Here is a 13,073-nt window from a genome sequence, read left to right as displayed (position 1 = left end):
CCCTCATTATTTTGTGGACCTCTATAAGATCACCCATCAGCCTTTCACACTCCAAAGAAAAAAGTCCCAGTCTATCCAGCCTCTCTTTATAACTCAAACCACCAAGTCCCGGTAGTGTCCTAGTAAATCTCTTCAGCACTCTTTCTAGTTTAGTAATATCTTTTCCATAATAGGGTGACCAGATCTGTAGACAGATCTTTCCCCAGTGTGTAGGCCATAAGTCCAGCATACAGCATACATTCCTCTGTTTTATTCTTAATCTCAAATAGTAACTGACTTCCCATTGAGAAAGTAAAGGAAGGATCCAAATGTTTAGAAAAAAAAACCTCACTCACAGAATCATAGAGGAGGAGACCATTCGGTCTCCAACTCGCTGACAGAGCATCCCATCCGAGCACTTGCCGTTGCCCAAGGAATTTACCCCGTTAATTACATAAGAACATAAGAAATAGGAGCAGGAGTAGGCCATCTAGCCCTTCGAGCCTGCCCCGCCATTCAATAAGATCATGGCTGATCTGTCGTGGCTCAGTTCCACATTCCCGCCCTCTCCCCATAACCCTTAATCCCCTCGCTTATCAAAAACCCATCAACCCGCGTCTTAAAAATATTTAGCGAGGCAGCCTCCACCACTTCAACGGGCAGAGAATTCCAGAGATTCACCACCCTTTGAGTGAAGAAGTTCCTCCTCAACTCCGTTCTAAACCACCCCCCCCTTTATCTTGAGGCTATGCCCCCTAGTCCTACTGTCCTTTCTAAGCGGGAAGAGTCTCTCCATCTCTATCCTATCCATCCCATTCATCATCTTATATGTCTCAATGAGATCTCCCCTCATTCTTCTAAACTCTAACGAGTACAAGCCTAGTTTATTCAGCAAATAAATCTACATTCCCTGACCAGGAATCGAACCCAGGCCGCGGCGGTGAGAGCGCCGAATCCTAGCCACTAGACCACCAGGGAAGCTATTCCCATGACCTATACATCTTGGGGCATTAAAGGGTAATTTAGCATGGCCAATCCACCTAACCTGCATATCTTTGGACTGTGGGAGGAAACTGGAGCATCCAGAGGAAACCTATGTATACATGGGGAGGGCTCACAAGACAAAATATAAATACACCATTTTTATAAATGAGTAACAGCTAACTTCTCTGTGAATGATGCTCGTTTTCAAAGTCTAACATGATGAGCTTTATGGGTAGGGTTTAACAAGTGGCCCCATCACTGGGTCAATCCAATACTTGAAGTGGCGTTCAAGACTGCCTACACCAGACTGTGGTCAGATGATTCTAAGGATCACTAAATGTATGGTGACATCCTTAAGCTGCACAAATGGCTAGGCAGACACTATGCAGTCAAGAGTGATGATTGGACAACTCATTCAGCTAAAGATGCCCAGCCAACTTATGTTATAGCTGTTATAGCATCTTGCCAGCTAATATTACAGCCTGCAGCATCCTATGGACAGCATGGTGGCACATGGATGGCATGGTGATACAGTGATTAGCACTGCTGCTTCACAGCACCAGCGACCCAGTTTCAATTCCCGGCTTTGATCATTCTCACCTGCAGCAGGGTGGGAATGGATGAGATCAGAGAATCTCATCCCATGTTTCACTTACAGAAGGGTTGGTGACCAGAGGGCATACATTTGAGCTAATTGGCAAAAAAGTCAGCTGTAGCAATATCTCCACACAGAGGAAGTCCCTGGTCCCATTCCAAACAAATCCTCTCTGCACCATCTCCAAGACTTGGACATCCTTCCTAAAGTGTGATGTCCAGAGCTGGACAATGCTCCAGCTGAGGTCTAACTGCTGATTTACTCACATAACTTCCTTGTTTATTTTTACTCTGCTTCTATTTATAAAACCAAGGTCAAGATTAGCTATTTTAACAGACTTCTCAACATGCGCATTAGCCATCATCAAAGTGTGTGAACATTCTGAAAATGTATCTACAATACAAAGGGATACATTGATCACAAGCAGTTACTGATCTTCTTCCAATACCACAGATGGCAGTCTTTGATATTGCAGCCTTAGGTTACCAAATACATAGTTTAAAGTTTTTTATTATTGTCACACGTAGGCTTACATTAACACTTTCAATGAAGTTACTGCAACAATTCCCTAGTTACCACACTCCAGCGCCTGTTCGGGTACACTGAGGGAGAATTTAGCATGGCCAATGCACCTAACCAGCACGTCTTTTGGACTGTGGGAGGAAACTGGAATACCTGGAGGAAACCCATGCAGACACAGGGAGAACGTGCAGTCTCCGCACAGACAGTGACCCAAGCCAGGAATCAAACCAATGGAGCCATGCTACCCAGGTGGTATTATGCCCTCCATGCCTCTTTCTTCACTTTGTTATGCCCCTTACATTTTTATAGATGTGGGGCATCGGTTTCGTTCAGTTGGCTGGATGGCTGGCTTATGATGAAGGTTCAATTCCCCTCCTAGCTGAGGTTATCCATGAAAGCCCTGCCATCTCAATCCTGATGTGGATATGCCAGCGTTGGACTGGGGTAAACACAGTAAAAAGTCTGACAACACCAGGTTTAAGTCCAACCGATTTATTTGATAGTTTCTCACTAGCTTTCCAGGTTTCCCTCTTCTTCAGGTGAATGGAGAGTTCTGGCCTCAGACAGAGCGTATAAAGCACAGACAGTTTACAGATTACTGATTAGAATGCGAATCTTTACACCTAACCCGCTGTTCAAGTCCTAAAGTGGCCGACAATGTGAGTGGAAGGAGCACTGATCACAGGTTAAAGAGATGTGTATTGCCTCCAGACAGTACAGTAAGTGAGGTTTTGCAAACCCAGGCAAGTCACGGGGGTTAACCCCCATGTAAACTGTCATGTAACTCCGTGTAATCTGTAAACTGTCTGTGTTTTATATGCTCTGTCAGAGGTAGAACTCTCCATACACCTGAAGAAGAGCTTAACCTCGAAAGCTAGTGAGTTTACTATCAAATAAATCGGTTGGACTTAAACCTGGTGTTGTCAGACTTTTTACTATCTCAATCCTGCCCCTTGCCTATGTGGTGACCTCTTGTTAAATCACCACCAGCCTATGGTCATCTGGGACTTTGGTGGAGCAGACATTTATGCAGGTGATTTCAAAAAAGCATATTCACTCGTCCTGCTTGGAGTCTTTTGGGTCACCAACCTCCCCCTCAGGCAGGCTACTTTGTTAGAAGTTTCAATTTTCATTTTGAAGGAACATCGTAAGGGTATATGATTTATGAATGCAAATCTGGAATGGAGAGGAGTTTATATTTTAGAATCATGGGCTCCCTATAGTGCAGAAGGACAATGCTCCAGCTGAGGCCTAACAGCTGATTTATTTGCATAACTTCCTTGTTTACTTTCACTCTGCCTCTATTTATATATTATATATTGTATATATTATATATCAGACCATCAAGTCTGCAGCAATTACAATGCCTACCCCCATAGCCGTACACACTTACCCTGCTAATCATCCTGGCACTAAGTGGCAATTTAGCAAGGCCAATCAACCTGACCCACACATCTTTGGTCAGTGGGAAGAAACTGGTGCACCCGGAGGAAACCCACGCAGACACAGGGAGAACTTGCAAACTCCACGCAGGCAGTGACTCAGGCCAGGAATTGAAACCGGGTCCCTGACGCTGTGAGGCAGCACTGCTAACCACTGTCGCCATTCCAGTATTTTGTATTTCGTATTTGAAGACAGGGTGCATGCCATAATCCCCTAAAAATGTTGCACACACAGTTGACTTCTGTCACATGTTGGAACCCAGGTTTTTATCATGTTCAGGTGACAATGCTAAAAAGTAATCTACAAATTCTCAACGCTCAGTGGATGGGCTCATGAGGGAGGTGATGGCCTAGTGGTATTATTGCTGGACTATTAATCTAGAAACTCAGCGGGTTTGAATCCTTGCCATGGCAGCTGGCAGAATTTGAATTCAATAAAAAATATCTGGAATTAAGAATCTACTGATGACTATGAAACCATTGTCGATTGTTGGAAAAACCCATCTGGTTCACTAATGTCCTTTAGGGAAGAAAAATCTGCCGTCCTTACCTGGCCTGGTCTATGTGTGACTTCAGAGCCACAACAATGAGCTTGACTCTCAACTGCTGTCTGAAATGGCCACATGCCACTCAGTTCAAGGGCAACTAGGGCTGGCCAGCCAGTGATGTCTATGCCCCACCAGTGAATAAACAAAATGAGGTTAGAAAGCAGGGCTTGTTATTGGTATTTTACAGGCTTTTCTAGGCCATGTACATCCTTGGCCTTTCTCCTCAGGCCTCTATTTGGGATTAGCGTGACCTGGGTGGTAGTTATTGTCAGTGTAGACTCGATGGGCCAAAGGGCCTTTTCTATGCTGTATGACTCTGTGGCTAATACAGATTCAGCATATTGCTTTTTTAATCTATTTTCCACTTACCTCGTGATTTGCAAATTTTCTTTTTACCTGGGGCGATTTTAGGCAAGAGAGTGCCACGTTCCGGAATTGTGGGTAAACTATTCAGGACAGCTTTAGTAAACTCTGAAATAAGGCAGTGTCTTGGGCGTTGCTGGCTAGCCAGCATTTATTGCCCAGCCCTAAGCTGCCCTTGGACTGAGTGTCTTTATGGCAACTGATTTATCAAATCGTGTCATTTTTCTTAAGTCAGGAAGGTGAAGAGCCACAAAGTAATGGATAGCGTTCTTATCACGAGGGACACTGCACATTTTCCAATGTGATTTGCATCATTGCAATTAACAGAGAATAAGATTGTCCAAATGCTCTTGCTTTCAGATGCTGCCTTTTAACACACTGTTTTAGCAATGTGTGCCATGCCTTCTCTTTGAAGCATGGCTTTTGAATGCATTTGGTTGTGCCATGCCTTTCCTTTGATTCGGTGCCAGTGCGCAATCAGCCAAGCTCATTAACAAAAGATCGAGTGGCTCATTTCCAGTTTGTTAAATAAACTGCTTCATTTGCATGGTTTTATTCAACTTTCCACTCCTTTCTGCCAACATGTTATAGGCATATCAAAAGTACCATTTATTATGACTCTGTAGTAACCGCTTGCATATATAGACACAGAGCACCTTTAATATCATAGAGTATCATACAGGGGCAACATGGTGGCACAGTGCTTAGCATTGCTGCCTCACAGCGCCAGGGACCCGGGCTTGATTCCCAGCTTGGGTCACTGTCTGTGTGGAGTTAGCACGTTCTCCCCATGCCTGCGTGGGTTTCCTCCGGGTGCTCCAGTTTCCTCCCACACTCGAAAGACGTGCTGGTTAGGTGCATTGTCCATGCTAAATTTTCCCTCAAGTGTACCCGTACTGAACTATTATGGAAGGGAATTCCAGGATTTTGACCCAGCGACAGTGAAGGAATTGCAATATAATTCCCAATCAGGATGGTGATTGGCTTGGAGAGGAATCTCCAGGTGTTGGTTTTCCCAGGTTCCTGCTGTCCTCGTCCTTCTAGATCATGGTGGGTTTGGGAGGTGCTGCCTAAGGAACCTTGGCGAGTTCCTGCAGTACATCTTGTATACACAATGCGTTGGCAGTGGTGAAAGTCAATGTTTGTGGAAGGGCTCTCAATTTCCTAGGATGCTCTCAGCATCTGACCTTGGAAGTAGACAGTCTGACATATGTAAGAAACCTTCCCCTAAGTAGGGGCTTCTTTGGCTGACCCACAACTGCTGGGTTATAGCTCTTGCTACATGTCCACCTCCAGCACAAAGATACACCTCGGCACAGTAGTCACAGCCACCATCCCCAACCTCATCCGGACCCCAATATCACCTCCAAAACTGCTTCTGTAAGGCAGGGTAAGATCCCGCCCATCGTGTCAGAGGTGAATGCCATTGGGGCAGCACAGTGGCATAGTGGTTAACACTGCTGCCTCACAGCACCCGGGACCAGGGTTCAATTCTCAGCTTGGGTCACTGCCTGTGCGGAGTCTGCATGTTCTCTCCATGTCTGCATGGGTTTCCTCCAGGTTCTGCAATTTCCTCTTCCAGTCCAAAAGACTTACTGGTTTGGGTTGATTGCTAAATTCTCCCTCAGTTTACCCGAACAGGTACTGGAGTGTGGCGACTAGGGGGTTTTCACAGTATTGTAGTGTCAATGTAAGCCTACTTGTGACATTAATAAATAAACTTAAGCATTGCCAGAGTGGAAATCGACAGACAGGATAATGGACAGGAGATGAGCTTTGCAATTGTGTTCTGGGTCAAAGAGAAAGTTACACCCACACAAAGATAAGGCAGCCCTTCACTACACAGCAAACAACTCAAATCCATGTCGACTTTACATAAGAACATAAGAACATAAGAAATAGGAGCAGGAGTAGGCCATCTAGCCCTTCGAGCCTGCCCCGCCATTCAATAAGATCATGGCTGATCTGTTGTGGCTCAGTTCCACTTTCCCGCCCTCTCTTTAGCAATGTCCCCCTTGCTGCTAGGTCCTCTCTCTATTCTGACCAGACTTCATTGGAAGGAGTTAGTTCAGGAACTTTTAATGAATCAAATGGACAAATGCAATTTTTACACAGTGAGCGAGGAAGTGCTGACACGATCACCATCTTCCATGAACAATTACACTCGCAACAACTTTCCTGTTTGTTTAAGCTCTCAGAGATGTCAATGACTAGAACAGCTCTATCTGAGGGAAAATCACAGACAGATGCAACCTAGCAGAAATTTTACTTTTCAGGTTTATTCTAACACTGTTTATTGCATGAGGTTGCAGATACAGTATTATAGCTGTGTGGTTTAGAGCAGACAAGGGGAAGGTCCCTACCCGAGACTGTGAGCCTGCAAACTTCAGGATTATTCGTGGGGGTCAAACTATCAACATTCCAAAGTTCCCTTTATCTTTCCAACAACCCTAAAGAGAGATAAATACGAAATGCCTTGGATGCTGGAAATGTGAAATAAGAACAGAAACCAGCCTCCCATCAATTGACTCTGTCTACACTTCCCACTGCCTCAGCAAAGCAGCCAGCATAATCAAGGACCCCACACACCCCAGACATTCTCTCTTCTACCTTCTCCCATCGGGATAACGATACAAAAGTCTGAGGACACATACCAGTCGACTCAAGAACAGCTTCTTCCCTGCTGCTGTCAGACGTTTGAATGGACTTACCTTGCATTAAGTTGATCTTTCTCTCCACCCTAGCTATGACTGTAACACTACATTCTGTACTCTCTCATTTCCTTCTCTATTAACGGCATGCTTTGTCTGTGTAGCGCGCAAGAAACAATGCTTTTCACTGTCTGTTAACACGTGTGACAATAATAAATCAAATCAAAATCAAAAAGCTTCCTGTCAACTCTGTTTTTATCTCTCCAAAGATGCTGCCAGACCTGCTGAAATTTTCCAGAACTTTCTGTTTTTGTTTCTAAAAAGAGAAACATGATCTGGATGACTTGCTCACGCGGGAAGGTAAACTCTGACGGATCAGTTGGGTCAGATGTCCTGTTTCTGCATTGTAACTGTTTCTGGCCCCGACACTGACCGGTATCCTGGCCAGAGGTCATTGTGGCTCTCCAAATTTTCTTTGAAGATCCACTGGATCTCACCAGTCCAAGGGAAACAGGAACATTGCTGAAACAATGGAGGCTCACAATATAAGAAAGGTTGCATTGGATAAGGTTCCAGAATGTCAAATGGGTTTAAGGCTAATATTGAACATAAGAACTTATTCTTAAATAGACCTTTTCTTGTCTTAAGGGATCCCAAGAGATTCCTGTTGAGACCTGAATGACCATTGAAAACAATTACTGGGGAGGATTTTCCAACCCCGCTCGCAGCATGCTTTTGCATTGGCAGAAGTAGCCCGCCATTGGCCAGTGGTGGGATCTTCCAGTCCCGTCGCTGTCACCAGGATTTCCCATTGTTTGCACCCTCCGTCACCGGGGAACCCACGGCGGCGGGCTACCATTGGTGGGGCTGGAAGGCCCCACCGGCAGGAACGGCCGGATAATTTGTGGGCGGCACGATGCCACAGTGGTTATCACTGTTGCCTCACAGTGTCAAGGACCTGGGTTCGATTCCCAGCTTGGGTCACTGCCTATGCGGAGCCTGCATGTTCTCCCCATGTCTGCAGGGATTTCCTCCGAGTGCTGCGGTTTCCTCCCACAGTCCAAAAGATATGCTGGTTAGGTGCATTGGCCATGCTAAATTCTCCCAGACAGGTGCCAGAATATGGCGACTAGAAGATCTTCACAGTAACTTCATTGCAGTGTTAACGTAAGCCTACTTATGACACTAATAAATATTTCTCTAAATTTCAGGCATTGTTTAAATCTATCTGGCACCTATTCAGGTTTTCTGAGGGAGAATTAAGCATGGCCAATGCACCTAACTAGCACATCTTTCGGACTGTGGGAGGAAACTGGAGCATCTGGAGGAAACCCACGCAGACATGGGGAGAACGTGCAAACTCCACACAGACAGTGACCCAAGCCAGGAATCGAACCCAGCTCCCTGGTGCTGAGAGACAGCAGTGCTAAGCACTGTGCCACTGTGACACCCTTGCCTTTGAACTCTGCCATCTACCAATCATCCTGTGTCAAAATGTTGTGAGCTTTCACAGAGGGGAACTCATGATTCAACGCTCGATATATTCCAGAAAATGACATGCATCTTAAAGTGATTAGAGTTAAAAAAAATCATTGTCAGGATTCAGCTGAAAATTAATCACATGAACGTCATTCCTGTGGCCTGGAATATACTCGGAACATTTCTCCTTTTCCCCAACCCAATATTTGGGTCATGTTCTTTTCAAATCCATTGTTCTCGATTCAATTGAGAACGTAGATGTTGTATCTTTTTGTAAAATGCCGATGCAGAATGTCTGAAAAGAGCTTTAGCCATAAGTACAAGTTGAAATATCTCCAAAGCACTAGAAAAATAAGGATTTGATGGTTTGCATTTCATTAAAATGATTCATTGTGGTGTTTGACTCAATACAGCTGCCGACAATTCTACTGGTTAATCATGCATTGTAAATATAACCAGAAATGCTACACAGCAATGACTCTTAGTCATGCACAACGGAACGGAGCCTGTAGGAACTAAAGCCCTTTATAAAGCACACAGAATCTTTTATGATTTGCTGACACACACAATTTGATCATGACATTTTAAGTGACTTCCCCACCCCCCATTTCAATTTCACTCCCTCCACGCTGAAAACACTGGCTGAGAAATTCAACCACCCAATCTTTGATCGCTGAGTCACATCCCAGTTCCAACATGTCAGGCAGGAAGACCATGTTCATTATGACCTGCCCATTGATAAAAGTTGAGAACAAAATCAGCACGCAGTGCCCCGGTCTGCCCAGAGATTTGCACTTGGAAATTAGGGCTGGAGTTTTACAGTGCCCAAAGGGACAGGTTAGGCCCACTCACCCAAGAGTCAATTGAGGCCTCGAAATGTCCAATCAGTGGTCACTTAAAGGGGCTTCATCAAACTGCCATTGGGAGTTTACCAGAGCGGGTGCCAAGTGTTTAGCCCGTCATAAGGTGATGTTTGGTGAGAGGACCAAAAGCTTGGTTGGAGTATCTTAGCAGAAAAAAGCAAGGTAGGTAGGGAGGAGGAGGTGGAGGTAGGGACATTGAGGTAGGAAGGGGGAAGTCGGGGTTAGGAGTGGGAGGTGGAGGTGAGTTGGGGATAAACTACACCAGAAATTCAAGTGGACTAAACATATGTGGAGTTTGCACATTCTCCTCGTGTCTGCGTGGGTTTCCTCCAGGTGCTCCGGTTTCCTCCCACAGTCCAAAGATGTGCGGGTTAGGTTGACTGACCACGCTTAAATTGCACCTTAGTAGTACAGTGAGATGTGTAGGTTACAGGGATTAGTGGATAAGATATGTAGGGATATGGGGGTAGGGCCTGGGTGGATTTGTGGTCGGTGCAGACTCGATGGGCCAAATGGCCTCTCTCTGTATTGTAGGGTTTCTATGATTTCTATATAAATGTTATGAGCAGATCAGAGGCGAGGAATCCTTTGGCGAAAAACTCACCTCCTGACTTCCAAAAGCCTATCCACCATCTATCTGGCACAAGTCAGGAGTGAAATGAAATACTTCCCACTTGCCTGGATGAGTGCAGCTCCAAAAGCACTCAAGAAGCTCAACACCATCCAGGACAAAGCAGCCTGCTTGATTGGTACCCCTTTCACAGACATTCAATCCCTCCAGCACCAACGATCAGCAGTATGTACCAGCTACAAAACGCGCTGCAAGAACTCACGAAGGTTCCTTTGGCAGCATCCTCCAAATCCACAAACCCATCTAGAAGAACAAAAGCAGCAGATACCTAGGAACACCAACACTGATGTTCCCTCCCAAGTTGCGCACCATCCCAACTTGGAAATATATTATCATTCCTTCACTGTTGCTGAGTCAAAATCCTGGAACTGCTTCCCTAACAGCACTGTGGATGCAGCTTCTCCTCAGAGACCTCAGTGGTTCAAGAAGGCAGTTCACCACCGCCTTTTCAAGGGCAATTAGGGATGGGAATAAATGCTGGTCTAGCCACATTCTTTAAAATGTATAAAATTAAAACTGGGGAACCTCACAAGACAGAATTCGTGGAGTGCAGGTATCTTGAAGGGTTGTGGGGCTGGAGGAGATTATTGAGATGGGGAGGGTCGAGAAACCTTGGCAGGACCTGAAAACAAGAGTGGAAACTTTAAAATTCAGATGTTGCTTGATGGGAAGCCATCAGTGAGCACCAGGGTGAGAGGGGAACGGGGTGTGCTGTGAGTTTCAAACACCGACAGCAGAGTTTTGGAAGACCCCAAGTTTCTGAGGGCAGAATGTATGAGACAAAAAGAAGGAATCTAACACAATCACAGGAGAAAAAATACTAGAAAAGTTAATGGGACTAATATCCCTTGGACCTGATGGCTAGGGACATTCTCAGGTCTAATAGTGGGTGCATTGGTTACAACATTCCAAAATTCCCTTCTTTCTGAAAAGATCCCCAGTAGATTGGAAAACCCGAAATGTAACATTATTATTGACTGGGACAATGACTATATTCAAGGCTGAAGTTTGACAGATTTCTGATCGACAAGGGAGGACAGGCAGGAAAAAGGAGTTGAGGCCATAATCAGATCAGTTACGATTGTCTCGAATGGCAGCTAGCAGACTCGATGGGTCAAATGGCCTACTTCTGTTCCAATTTCTTATGAGGCCAAATAGGAGGGTATTGAGATAGTCGAATCTGGAGGTAGCAAAAGCTGGGATGAGAGTTTCAGCAGCAGCTGAGTTGAGACTGGGGTGAAGTCAAGCCTCCTCCACCCTAGTTGCATGTGCTTGACCCCCTGATAGATCTATCACAACCTGTGATGTTCAGTCTTCATGTGGAACTGAAGAAATGCTAAGCAATTCACGGAGACCATTCAAAATGACTACTTCCACCACCACCCTCCTCCCCATCCCCACCCCCTGCTTCCCCACAACCCGCCCCCAATCAGGTTGAAGAGAGAGCTGCAAAAGGCCAAGACGGAGTACCTATAAAGAGGGGAAAGGATGGTGATCCCAAGAGGATCATAAGCAGGGCAGGCCACCCTCATTCCCTGACCTAACTGAATCCCAAGGGACCAAGAACAAACAAATGGGCTGAAGCCGCTAACCACAGCCATGGCATATAAACTATGGAGTAACAAAAATATGTACATCCACAGGTGCATTTTAGAAAGTCAATTTTTGAAATATAGCAGTGACGTGCAAGCACAAAGATCCAGAACAGTAAATGCACTCTGAATACATCCAAAGCAATACAACAGCTTCTTTCCTGCTGCCATCTGACTTTTAAATGGGCCCACCTCGCATTAAGTTGATCTTTCTCTACACTCCAGCTATGACTGTAACACTACATTCTGCACTCTCTCCTTTCCTTCTCAATGAACGGTATGCTTTGTCTGTATAGTGAGCAAGAAACAATACTTTTCACTGTATACTAATTCATGTGACAATAATAAGTCAGATCAAATCAAAATGAAAAGAAGTCAAATGGGCGGCACGCTGGCACAGTGGTTAGCACTACTGCCTTGCAGCACCAGGGATCTGGGTTTGATACCTGGCTTGGGTCAGTCTCTGTGCAGAGTCTGCATGTTCTCCCATCTGTGCCTGCATGTGTTTCCTCCAGGTGCTCTAGGGTTTCCTCCTACAGTTCAAAGATGTGCATTGGCCATGATAAATTGCCCCTTAGTGTCAGTGGACTATATAGGGTAAATAGATGGAGTTATGGGAATAGGGCTTAGGTGGGGTGGTGGATGGACTGAATGGCCTCCCTCTGCGCTGCAGAGATTCTATGATTCAAATGATTTTAAAGCCTGCATTCTCATCCCATGTCAATTCACAAACAGCGTCTACAATGGAAAAGTCCTGGAAAACTAACTCAAGGACATGAAGCACTGATAAAGGGGAAAGCGATCTTTATCACCGCGCATGCTTTTGCAGGTGAGATCACTTGTAAGCATTAATTCCACCCACCAGCCCCCAACAGACATTAAAGCAATGAACCCAGCTTGCACTGGCTGGATGGAATGGCATTGCTTATCATGAGCAAGATAGCTGCAGAAAAGCACAAAAAAAACATTACTTACTCGCCTTGTGGAAAAACATGATTGTAAGTATCACTTGCAACACAGTAGTGTGACAGCTAGATAATAAATCCTTCCTTGGAATAAATACATTTTGATTTTCTTCCAGCCATGAGCTCAGGGGCCCACACCATCTAACTGTGCGAACTGTAGAAGCTGCCCCAAGGCTTTCAGCCAAGCAAACTGGTCAAAATCATCTCTGAGTGCGTGCCCATTATTAGTCCAGGTCAAAGAAAATAAATAATTTCAGTGGGGCGCAATATTAACCCACCTAGCAGGGTAGAAGGGCAGTTAAAAAGGGACACGTTACTTAACTACCCAAATAAAGAAAAGTAAAATTTATTTATTAGCGTCACAAGTAAGGCTTACATTAACATTGCATTGAAGTCAAATTCCCCTAGTTGCCACACTCCAACGCCTGTTCGGGTACACTGAAGGAGAATTTAACATGG

General features: G+C 45.1%; 1 protein-coding gene and 1 non-coding gene across 4 annotated transcripts in view; both read right to left on the bottom strand.

The window, feature by feature from the left end:
* Window positions 1-13,073, bottom strand: part of arhgap28 (Rho GTPase activating protein 28) — a 187,215-nt gene that overhangs the window by 131,087 nt on the left and 43,055 nt on the right. The gene's annotated exons all lie outside the window — the stretch shown is intronic.
* On the bottom strand, window positions 886-957 carry trnae-cuc (transfer RNA glutamic acid (anticodon CUC)). The gene has a single exon. It is a non-coding gene; the product is annotated as a tRNA-Glu (tRNA).

This window comes from Carcharhinus amblyrhynchos, chromosome 8, assembly GCF_965287045.1.
Source record: "Carcharhinus amblyrhynchos chromosome 8, sCarAmb.v2.hapA, whole genome shotgun sequence".
NCBI lineage: Eukaryota > Metazoa > Chordata > Chondrichthyes > Carcharhiniformes > Carcharhinidae > Carcharhinus > Carcharhinus amblyrhynchos.
This window is presented reverse-complemented; position numbering and strand designations above follow the sequence as displayed.